The 12,156-nt window shown below is 47.3% G+C and overlaps 1 pseudogene; it reads right to left on the bottom strand.

The window, feature by feature from the left end:
* Positions 1 to 7: 7 nt before the first annotated feature.
* Positions 8 to 10,264, bottom strand: LOC112079409 (SH2/SH3 adapter protein Nck1-like; annotated as a pseudogene).
* Between the last annotated feature and the right edge of the window lie 1,892 nt (positions 10,265 to 12,156).

The following is a 12,156-nucleotide window of genomic DNA, read 5'->3' as shown; positions in this document are numbered from 1 at the left end:
CCTGGGCCTTCAGGGAGATGGAGAAATCATTGGGCTGGGAGGGAGAGAGAGACAGAGGAGAAGCAGAGAAGAAGAGAGAGGCACGGATGATGTGAGAAGAGAACAGACAGAGAGGAGAGAGACGAGAGAACAAGGAGAGAGAAGAACAAGAGAGAGAGAGCAAGAAACAGGAGTAGAGAAAGTGCAATACAAGCCGCTGTTAAAACGAGCAGATCAGTAAAAATAGCCCTATGTTATTCATGACAGATTCTACTGACTTGTGGACTGTAGGGGCATTTTCCATTAAATATATACGGACCAAATGAGACACACTGAATGTACGAGTTTTCAAGTTGAATTAGTCTATGGTATAGTGCACCGTCCAATGAACAATGCTGACAGGGTTCCTCCCTCACAAGGCTGAGTACTACGCCACTGTTATCAACTATACGCTTTAATATAATAACTACTAAGATGTGTCAAAAAAATTTTATTGTACAGCTCAGGGCCAATCCCTAAATTTGGTTGTACATTCGTGCTATGACGTCAAGAGTAAAAGCTCTTGGTGATACAGCAGAGACCTAATATATATATAATATATATATACATATCGACTATCACACGACACATACTACAGCCAGGGCGTTGCCAGGAAAGAGCTTGGGGATCACTTAGAAATGTCCTTCGTTTTGTCCATTAAAATAAACATAAAGTTCGATGCAGAAATACATGTAGACCATGCTTAATGTTGTTGCTGGAACGGCAGATTTTAATTATGGAATAGTCTACAAGGTAGGCGGGTACAGGAGAGCCCAACTTGTGTAAGCCTAACCAATCGATCCTGTTGTTCGGATGAAACTGTGTTCGGAAATCCAATTGTGTTACGATAAAAGCTACTGTATCATTTTTATGCAAAACCTTTTGCATCATTGATGAAACTTTAGCATAGTCAGCAGGAAGAGATTCTGTTCTGAATTGAAAGAAGCATAAAGACTCGGCTCTTTAACTCAGTTGAGTAGTCCTGGAGCATCAGCATTGTGGGTTCCGATCACAGGCTCAAAGTGGGCCAGAGACAACACAAGACTCTCTATACTCAGAGAACTTTCGTCAGGTCATATTCTTGTTCTGAGAAATGAAGGCTATTCCGATGCGAGAGAAAATTGCGAAGAAAGGTGCAGTAAGAAACAGCCCTCACTGACAAGTGACTTTCAACGTGATAACAGGAATGCCACTTCTGCCAACAGCGCTATAGTTTCCGTAAGAAATATTTCTGCCCGTGCTTAGAAGCAGGCCTCCGGAAACCGTCTAGGAACAACAATGGATCAACCGCCGGCAAAGTAGTTAGACCAAACAAGCTCATAGAACAGGGACCGACCGAGTAGCCTGAACATGTAAAAATAATGCAGTCCTCATCAGGTAGCAGCGTAACTCAAGTACCAGAGTTCCAAAACTGCCTCTGGACAACATTAGCACAACAACTGTTCATCGCGAGCTTCATGAAATGGGTTTCCACGTGCCTGAATGGCTAGATGCTGCACACCCAAGCTGAGAAACTCACCCAGCCAATACCAAGACGCGTGCTGGAGTTGTGTGATATAGTCTCCCAAGCCATCTGGACTCTGGAGCAGTGGAAAACGCTTTCTCTTGGAGTGATGCAATACACGGCTTCACCGATCTTTTTGGCATCCGACATGACGGGAATCTGAGTTTGTGGGCCAGTAAGAACGCCTAACCTACCAAATGCACAGCTGCCAACTGTAAAGTTTGTTGGGTAGGAGGAGGAAAAAATGGTGCTAGGGCTGTTGTTTTCAGGTTTCGGGCCTCTTAGTTCCCGTGAAGGGAAAATCTTAAACAGTACAGACATAACAATTTGACATTCTAAGATGATTCTGTTCTTCCAACATGTGGCAAAAGTGTTGGGGAAGGCCATTTTCCTGTTTCAGCATGACAACTGCCCCCGTGCACAAAAGAGAGGTCCATAACAGAAATGGTTTGTCTAGAATCGGGTGGATAAGTTGACGTTCATTGAGCCTGCACAGCAGCCCCCTGACCTTCAACGCCCATCGAACACCTGTTGGGATGGAATTGGAATACGCGACGAAGCGCAGTAAGGCTACATCAGTGCCTCACTAATGCTCTGTCGGCGGAATGGAAGCAAAGTCGCCCAGCAGCAAGTGTTCCCAACATCTAAGTGGGAAAGCCTTTCCCAGAAGAGTTGGAGCTGTTATAGCAGCAATGTCCGAACCATCTAGTGGAAAGCCTTCCAGAGAGTGGGAGGCTGTTATTAGAGCAGCAATGTTCAAACATCTAGTGGAAAGCCTTCCCAGAAAGAGTGGAGGCTGTTATAGCAGAATGTTCCACATCCAGTGGAACGCTTTCCCAGAAGAGGTGGAGGCTGTTATAGCAGGCAATGTTCCCTCATCTCGTGGAAAAGCCTTCCCCAGAAGAGTGGGAGGCTGTTATACGCAAATGTTCCAAACATCTAAGTGGAAAGGCCTCCCAGAAAAGTGGAGGCTGTTATAGCAGCAATGTTCCAACATCTAGTGCAAAGCCTTCCCAGAGAGTGGAAGGCTGTTTATAGCAGCAAATGTTCCAACATCTATTGAAAGCCTTCCCAAAGAGTGAGGCTGTTATAGTCAGCAATGTTCCACACATTAGTGGAAAGCTTCCAAAGAGTGGAGGCTTGTTCATAGCAGCAAATGCTTCCAACATCTTAGTGGAAAGCCTTCCCAGAAAGAGTGGAGGCTGTTAAGCCAATGTTTCCAACATTAGTGGAAGCGCCTTCCCAGAAGAGTGTGATGGCTGTTATACAGCGAAATTCCAACATTAGGTAACTCCAGGTGAGTGTTGCAGAGTTCAACACTAGCACCCTTCCCGAGAGGCGAGCGAAAATGATCTAGTGAAAGTTCGAAGAATAGGCTGATTATAGCAGTAAAGGGGGACCAATCTCCATATAATGCCATGTATTTTGAATGAGATAAGTTTGAGAGCAGGTGTCCACATATACTTTAGGTTACATGTGGTGCCTTACCAGCGATCATCAAGGTACCTTCGTGTGGACACAATGAAGAATAAGTTGTCTTGTTTGCGAGAAGTGTAAAAATAATGCAAAATAAAAGCAATCAAGAGTGAATTTGAGAAAAAAAAAAAACGTAATGTGAAAACGTAGCCTGATATTCTAAGCAATCTCCGATTCGTAGTGTGCCGGGTGCAGGTTCACATGGCTGTGCATATGTCTTCATGAAGCCCTTAATAGACCACACGCCTGTAATAGACTGTATTAGACCACCGCGGTAGCAACCTCAACCCCTGTAATAGACCACGCCTTGTTGATGTATAGAACCAGCCGCCTGTATAGCCCACCTTATAGACCGCCGAGCCTTGTAGGATTATACCACGTGATCCTGTATAGACCAACCGCATACTATAGACCAACCGCCGTGTATAGACCACGCGCGTAACTGATGACTATATTGACCACCCTGTACCTGTATAAGGAGGACACCAAATGTTAATTAGAGTGACCGTCGACGCCACCGCCTGTTAGTGACTTATTTGAAGAGATACTATGCACCGTCTGGTAGTAGACTTAATAAGAGGACCCACCGACTGAATGGACCCCCTTTATAGACTGATATAGATACGCTTGAGTGCTTACGTGCGTATGTTATAGACCACGCCTGTATACGACCACACAGCCTATAGGACTCACGTCCTGTATAGTGACCTTGGAAGACCGCACCCTGTATATGATAGACCACCGGCCTGTATTGATGACACCGCTGTATAGACCACCGCCTGTCTATAGACTGTAATAGACCAGCCGCCCTGTATAAGACCACCCTGTTATTACCACGTCCTGTAAACACCGCTAGTATAGACCAACGTATAGACCCTGTATAGAACGCTGTATAGATGGAGCGACCACCGCCTGTATAGACCACCAACCGCCTGTATAGGACGTATTACGACCGACCTGGGGCCACTTGTATAGACCACCAAACCCGCTTATAGAACCGAACCCCTGTATAGACGACCCGTTGGATACGAGTATAGACCACCGGCCTAGATGTAGACAACCCGCCTGTATAGGAACCAGTCTCGACCCGCTGCTAATAGTAGACCACCCCGTACTGTTATAGCCACCTGGTCAATAAGGACCACCGCCGTGTTATCCTGTATAGTACCAGCCATCTGTATAGACCACCGCCTTGTATAGACCACCGCCTGTATAGACCACCCGCCTTAGAGACTGTATAGACCACCGCCTGTATTAGACTTGTAATAGACCACCGTCTGTATAGGACTGTATAGACCACCGCCTGTATAGACTGTTAGACCACCGCCTGTATAGACCACCGCCTGTATAGGACCACCGCCTGTATAGACCACCGCCTGTAATAGACCACCGCCTGTATAGACCACCGCCGGGATAGACTGGTATAGACCACCGCTTATAGACTGTATAGACCACTCCTGTATAGACCCACCCGCCTGTTATAGTTTGTATAGGACCACCCCTGTATTAGACCACCATGCTGTATAGACTGTATAGACCACCGCCTGTTATAGACTGTATAGACCACCGCCTGTATAGACCACCGCCCTGTATAGACTGTATAGACCACCGCCCTGTATAGACTGTATAGACCCACGCCTGTATAGACCACCGCCCTGTATAGACTGTATAGACCACCGTCTGTAATTAGACTGTATTAGACCACCGCCTGTATAGAACCACCGTCTGTATAGACTGTATAGACCACCGCCTGTATTAGACTGTATAGAACAACCGCCCTGTATTATTTGTATAGACACCCCTGTATAGACCACCATTATAGACCACCCCTGTATAGACTGTATGAGACACTTGCCTTGTTATAGACCACCGCCTCTGTATAGACTGTATAGACCACCGTCTTAAGACTTATAGACTACCGCCTGTTAAAGACTGTATAGACCACCGCCTGTATAGACCCACGCCTTGTATAGTTTTGTATAGACCACCCCCTGTATAGAACCACCATCTGTATAGACCCCCCTGTATAGACTGTATAGACCACCCGCTCTGTATAGGACCACCGCCTGTATAGACTGTATAGACCACCGTCTGTAAGACCACCGCCTGTTATAGACTGTTTTAGTTAGACCACCGCGTTGTATAGACTGTATAGACCACCCCTGTATAGGACTGTATAGACACCCCCATAAGACGTATAGAACCATCCGCCTGTTATAGACTCGGTATAGAACCACCCCTGTATAGACCACCCTGGTAAGACTGTATAGGACCACCCCCGGTATAGACTGTCTATAGACCACCGCCTGTGATAGACTGTATAGACCACCCCTGTATAGACCACCGCCTGTATAGACTGTATTTAGACCACCGTCTGTATAGACCACCCCTGTATAGACATGTATAGACCACCGGCCTGTATTAGACTGTATAGACCCACAGCCTGTAGTAACCACCCCTGTATAGGACTGTATAGAACCACCGCCTGTATAGAACCAGCCGCCTGTATAGTTCTGTATGAACCCGCGTGTATAGACCACCGCGTTGTATTAGACTGCTATAGACCCACAGCCTGTATAAGACCACCCCTGTATAGCCTGTATAGACCAGCCCCTGTATAGTCTGTGATACCACCCCCTGTATAGACAGCCGCGTGTGATAGACAACCGCGTGGTATAGACTGTATAGACCACCAGCCTGTTATAGACCACCCCTGTTATAGCCTGTTATAGACCACCCCTGTATAGTCTGTATAGACCACCGCGTGTAATAAGACCACGCGTATAGACTGTATAGACCACAGCCTGTATAGACCACCCCTGTATAGACGTATAGACCACCGCCGTATAGACCACCGCCTGTATAGTCTGATAGACCACCGCCTGTATAGACCACCGCCTGTATAGACCACCGCACTGTATTAGTCTGTATAGACCACCCCCTGGTATAGACCACCGCCTGTATAGTCTGTATAGACCACCCCCTGTATAGACCACCGCGTTATAGGACCACCCTGTGTATAGACTGTATAGCCACAGCCGGTATAGACCACCCCTGTATAGACCACCGCCTGTATAGGACCACCGCCTGTATAGTCTGTATAGGACCACCCCCTGTATAGGACCACCGCGTGTATAGGCACCACCGCGATTGTATAGACTGTATAGACCAACAGCCTGTGATAGACCACCCCTGTATAGACCTGTATAGGACCACCGCCTGTATAGACCACCGGCCTGTATTAAGACCACCCCTGTATTAGTCTGTATAGACCACCCCCTGTATAGACCACCGCTGTACCTAGACTACCACCGTCGTGTATAGGACTGTATAGCCAGCCTGATAGACCACCCCTGTATAGACTGTATAATGACCACCGCCTGTAAAAGAACACCGCCTGTATTAGTCTGTTATAAGACCACCGCCTGTATAGACCACCGTCCTTATAGACCCACCCGCCTGTTATAGTCTGATAGACCACCGCCCTGTATAGACCACCCTGTAAGCTGTATGACCACCCCACTGTATAGACCACCGCCTGTATAGACCACCGCCTGTATAGAGCTGTATAGACCACCCCTGTATAGGACCACCCCACTGAAGTCTGTATAGACACCTGAACCACCGTGTATAGACCACCGCTGTATAGTCTGTATAGACCACCGCCTGTATAGACTGTATAGCACCGCGTGTATAGACCACCGTCGTGTATAGACCACCGCCTGTATAGACTGTATAGACCACCGCGTGTATAGGACCACCGCGTAGTATAGACCACCGCGTGTATTAGACCACCGCCTGTATAGACCACCGCCTGATAGACCACCCCCTGATATAGACCACCGCCCTGTATAGACCACCGGCCTGTATAGACCACCCCTGTATAGACCACCGCGTGTATAGACTGTATAGACCACCCGTTGTATAGACCACCGTTGTATAGACCACCGCGTGTATTAGACCACCGCTGTATAGACCACCGCGGTGTATAGACACACGCGTGTATAGACCACGCCTGTTATAGACCACCGCCTGTATAGGACCACCCCTGTATAGACCACCGCCTGTTTATAAGACACCGCGTGTATAGGACCACCGCGTGAGAGACCAACCCCTGTATAGACCACCCTGTATAGACCACCGCGTGTATAGACACCACCCTGTTATAGACACCCCTGTATAGGACCACCCGGCGTGTATAGACCACCGCTGTATAGACCACCCCCTGTATAGACCACCGCCCGTGTATAGACCACCGCGTGTATAGACCACCCCTGTATAGACCACCGCTTGTATAGACCACCGTCTGTATAGACCACCGCCTGTATAGACCACCGCCTATTGACCACCCGCTGTGTATAGACCACAGCGTGTATAGACTGTATAGACCACCGCGGGACTGTATAGACCACCGCCTGTATAGACCACCGCCTGTATAGACCACCGCCTGTATAGACCACGCCTGTATAGACCACCGCCCTTGTATAGACCACCGCCTGTATGAGACACCGCCTGTATAGACCACCCCCTGTATAGACCACCGCCTGTGGCATTTAAGAAAACATGCCTCATCTTCCAGAACTAATGAGATCACTCTGATTCTCTGTCTATACGCGAGCTCCACGTAGTATTTATCTGCATTAATAGAACTGGTAGACAGCACGTTCCAGCTCTCGTCATACATTTATTGATCCTGTCTAATAAGACACCTTGGTCTCAGCATTGACTCCCTGTCTAAATAAGACACCTTGGTCTCAGCAATTGACTCCCCTGTCTAAATAAAGACCCTGGTCTCAGCATTGACTCCCGTCTAAATGAAGACACCTTGGTCTCAGCATTGACTCCCTGTCTAAATGAAGACACCTTGGTCTCTCACATTGACTCCCTGTCTAAATGAAGACACCTTGGTCTCAACCATTGACTCCCTGTCTAAATAAAGACACCTTTTTGGTCTCAGCATTGACTCCCCTGTCTAAATAAAGACCCTTGGTCTCAAGCATTGACTCCCGTGTCTAAATGAAGACACCTTGGTCTCAGCATTGACTCCCGTCTAAATGAAGACCCTTGTCTCACATTGACTCCCTGTCTAATAAAGACACCTTGGTCTCAGCATTGACTCCCTGTCTAAATAAGACACCTTGGTCTCAGCATTGACTCCCTGTCTAAATGAAGACACCTTGGTCTCAGCATTGACTCCCTGTCTAAATAAAGCACCTTGGTCTCAGCATTTGACCCCCGTCTAAATAAAGACACCTTGGTCTCAGCATTGACTCCCTGTCTAAAATGAAGACACCTTGGTCTCAGCATTGACTCCCTGTCTAATGAAGACACCTTGGTCTCAGCATTGACTCCCTGTCTAAATGAAACCACCTTGGTCTCAGCCATTGACTCCCCGTCTAAATAAAGACACCTTGTCTCAGCATTGACTCCCTGTCTAAATAAAGACACCTTGCGTCTCAGCATTGGACTCCCCGTCTAAATAAAGACACCTTGGTCTCAGCATTGACTCCCCGTCTAAATAAGACACCTTGGTGCTCACATTGACTCCCTGTCAATAAAGACACCTTTGGTCTCAGCATTGACTCCCTGTCTAAATGAAGACACCTTGGTCTCAGCATTGACTCCCTGTCTAAATAAAGACACCTTGGTCTCAGCATTGACTCCCTGTCTAAATAAAGACACCTTGGTCTCAGCATTGACTCCCCGTCTAAATAAAGACACCCTGGTCTCAGCATTGACTCCCTGTCTAAATAAAGACACCTTGGTCTTCAGCATTGACTCCCTGTCTAAATAAAGACACCTTGGTCTCAGCATTGACTCCCCCGTCTAAATAAAGACACTTTGGTCTCAGCATTGACTCCCTGTCTAAATGAAGACACCCTTGGTCTCAGCATTGACTCCCTGTCTAAATAAAGACACCTTGGTCTCTCGCATTGACTCCCCGTCTGAATAAAAGACACCTTGGTCTCAGCATGACTCCCCGTCTAAATTAAAGCACCTTGGTCTCAGCATTGACTCCCGTCTAAATAAAGACACCGTTTGGTCGTCAGCATTGGACTCCCCGTCTGAATAAAGGACACCTTGGTCTCAGCATCTGATCTCCACCGTCCAGAGACATCCAATCGACCACCTTCGGTCTCAGATCTGATCTCGCCAGCCTGCGTTCCAGATCTGTTTGTGCTGTTGCCTACGCTACCGTCAAGCCAATTGGCACGCCAGTTCGATAATGAGTTGCAAAAGAGCAGAAAACAGACTGGCAACCAGGCTAGGCTATCGTGGCAGTAATAAAGTGTAAATAGATATCAAATAGTCACAGCTAAAGATGTCTCCGTGGACTTGCGGAAGTCCATATCAGAGTTTGGGATGTTGATACACACCGATGACCTAGTCTCTGATGAGTAAGTCTTCCTAGCTTATAAACGTCTAAAACCCTGGGCTATATATGAAGGTCAGGACTCACCGATGACTCGGAGTCTCTGAGAGGAAGCTCCCTCCACTCCTCTCTGGTTGAGAGCCACCTCTTGCCTGATGACGCGTCACCTTGCCATAGTACCACGGCTTCCCCGCAAACCGCCCACCGTGGCCGGAGAGATGTAGTCACAGTCAGGCGTGGGCGGCCCCGCGGGGCCCGGTGAGGCATTCTGGGTAGTGGAGTCCTGCTGGGGAGGCAGCACAATGACGTAGTTTTTAGGCACTAGTCCCAGCTGTCCGTCTGCTTTACGGCACTTCCACCACTCAGGTCGTTGTCTGGTTTCTCCACCACCTCCATCACCTCTCCCTTCTCTTCTCAAAGTTCAGCTCCTCCTCGTTCTCCGAGCTGAAAGGGTACAGCGCCTGCACCGTGTGGAGTCTCCGGGTCCCGTTAGACGCACTGTGAACCACTGCCGCTAGTTTCTCAGTCAGCGAGCCTACCGGGTCCCCCAAACTGTCGCCCCCTCCTCCCCCCGCTGTCCCGTCGGCGTCCTCCGTCACGTAGTTGGAAGGGAACCATCCGGAACGCCCCTGGTACCCCCCACGCCACCAGCCATCGCTGCACTTCTCCATGACGATGACGCGTGTACCCTTGACCAACGAGAGCTCGTCCTCGCGCTCGGCRGCGTAGCTGAACTTGACGAGCGCCGGCAGGTTGAGGTCGTACAGGCGCTCGCCGTTGTCGGAGCACGTGTCGGCGTCGGCGTTGGAGGCCGTGTCACGCATTCCCGTTTTCCGCTTCACCTTCCCGATGCCTGTTGGGAAACACCAGGTTGTCATGGTTACTGAGAGGGTATTCAGACAGTTATATTATGGTCTGTTAGGACAGGGAGCACCATGAGATATTATAAAAATGGTGAAACTTGTGTGTGTGATATAGCTAATACAATAAGAAATAATATATGTCATTTAAGCAGACACTTTTATCCAAAGCGACTTAGTCATGGGTGGCCCAAGCGGGACACAAACCCATAATCCTGCCGTTGCAAACACCAAACTCTACCAAGTGAGCCACACATGAACACAGTAGTACGTACCTACTACCATCATCACCAGCAGTGGAGTAAAAAGTACCCAATTCTCATACTTGAGTAAAAGTAAAGATACCTTAATAGAAAACGACTCGGGTAAAAGTGAAAGTCACCCAGTAAAAAACTACTTGAGTAAAAGTCTAAAAGTATTTGGTTTTAAATATACGTAAGTATCAAAAATAAATTGAATTTCCCAAATATACTTAAGAATCAAAAGTGAAAGTATAAATTATTTCACATTTCTTATATTTCTTTCAGTCTAAGACTTGAGTCTGACAATTTTTGGGCCCTTCCTTTGACACCGCCTGGTATAGAGATGATGCAGCTGTAGACTTGTTTGAGGATCTGAGAGCCCATGACAAATCTTTTAATCCTTCTGCGGGGGAAGAGTCATTGTTGTGCCCTCTTCACGACTATGTTGGTGTGTGTGTGTGTGGACAATGATAGATCCTTAGTGATGTGGACACCGAGGAACTTGAAGTTCTCGACACACTCCACTACAGCCTTGTCGATGTGAATGGGTTGTGTTCGGCCCTGTAGTCCACAATCAGCTCCTTTGTCTTGCTAACATTGAGGGAGAGGTTGATGAATGGCACCACACGGTCAGGTCTCTGACCTCCTCCCTATAGTCGGTCTAATCTTTGTCGGTGATCAGGCCTACCCACTGTCGTGTCATCAGCTAACTTAAAACCTGTTTGGATAGGGGCAGCATTTTCACTTTTGCATGAAATGGTGCCCAGAGTAAACTGCCTGCTACTCTGTCCCAGATGCTAATATATGCATATTATTATTAGTATTGGATAGAAAAACACTCTGAAGTTTCTAAAACTGTTTGAATGATGTCTGTGAGTATAACAGAACTCATATGGCAGGCGAAAACCTGAGAAATATCCAACCAGGAAGTGGTAAATCTGAGGTTTGTAGTTTTCAAAGCTTGGCCTACCGAATACAGTGTCTATGGTTTAAGTTGCACTTCCTAAGGCTTCACTAGATGTCAACCGTCTGTAAGAAACTTGTTGTTCAGGCTTCTGCTATAAAGGAGGGGGAATGGGAGCTGAATGAGTCATGGGTCTGGCAGAGTGTCTCAGGCTCGTGACGCCTGAGACAATGGAATTCTCCGTTGGAACATTATTGATGATTTATGTTAAAAACATCCTAAAGATTGATTCCATACATCGTTTGATATGTTTCCATGACCTGTAACGGAACTTTTGAGTTTTTGTCTCTGACCTAGTGCTCAGAAGATGGATTACTGGGCTGAACACGCTAACAACTAGTGGCTATTTGGACATTAATGATGAACTTTATGGAACAAATCAGTCATTTATTTGTCGAACTGGGATTCCTGGGAGTGCATTCTGATGAAGATCATCAAAGGTAAGTGAATATTTATCATGTTATTTCTTGTTGACTCCAACATGGCGGCTATTCTTTTGGCTGGATTGGGCTCTGAGCGCCGTACTCAGATTATGCTTTTTCCGTAATCTGACACAGCGGTTGAATTAAGGAGAAGTCTATCTTAATTCTGTGAATAACACTTGTATCTTTTATCCATGTTTATTATGAGTATTTCTGGGATTTCTGTGGCTATCTGCAAAGATCACCGGATGAGACAGGGTACCAGCAACAACCAGGGTGCTACATATAGAGGCAGGG

Source organism: Salvelinus sp. IW2-2015, unplaced genomic scaffold (assembly GCF_002910315.2).
Source record: "Salvelinus sp. IW2-2015 unplaced genomic scaffold, ASM291031v2 Un_scaffold7892, whole genome shotgun sequence".
Lineage (NCBI taxonomy): Eukaryota > Metazoa > Chordata > Actinopteri > Salmoniformes > Salmonidae > Salvelinus > Salvelinus sp. IW2-2015.
This window is presented reverse-complemented; position numbering and strand designations above follow the sequence as displayed.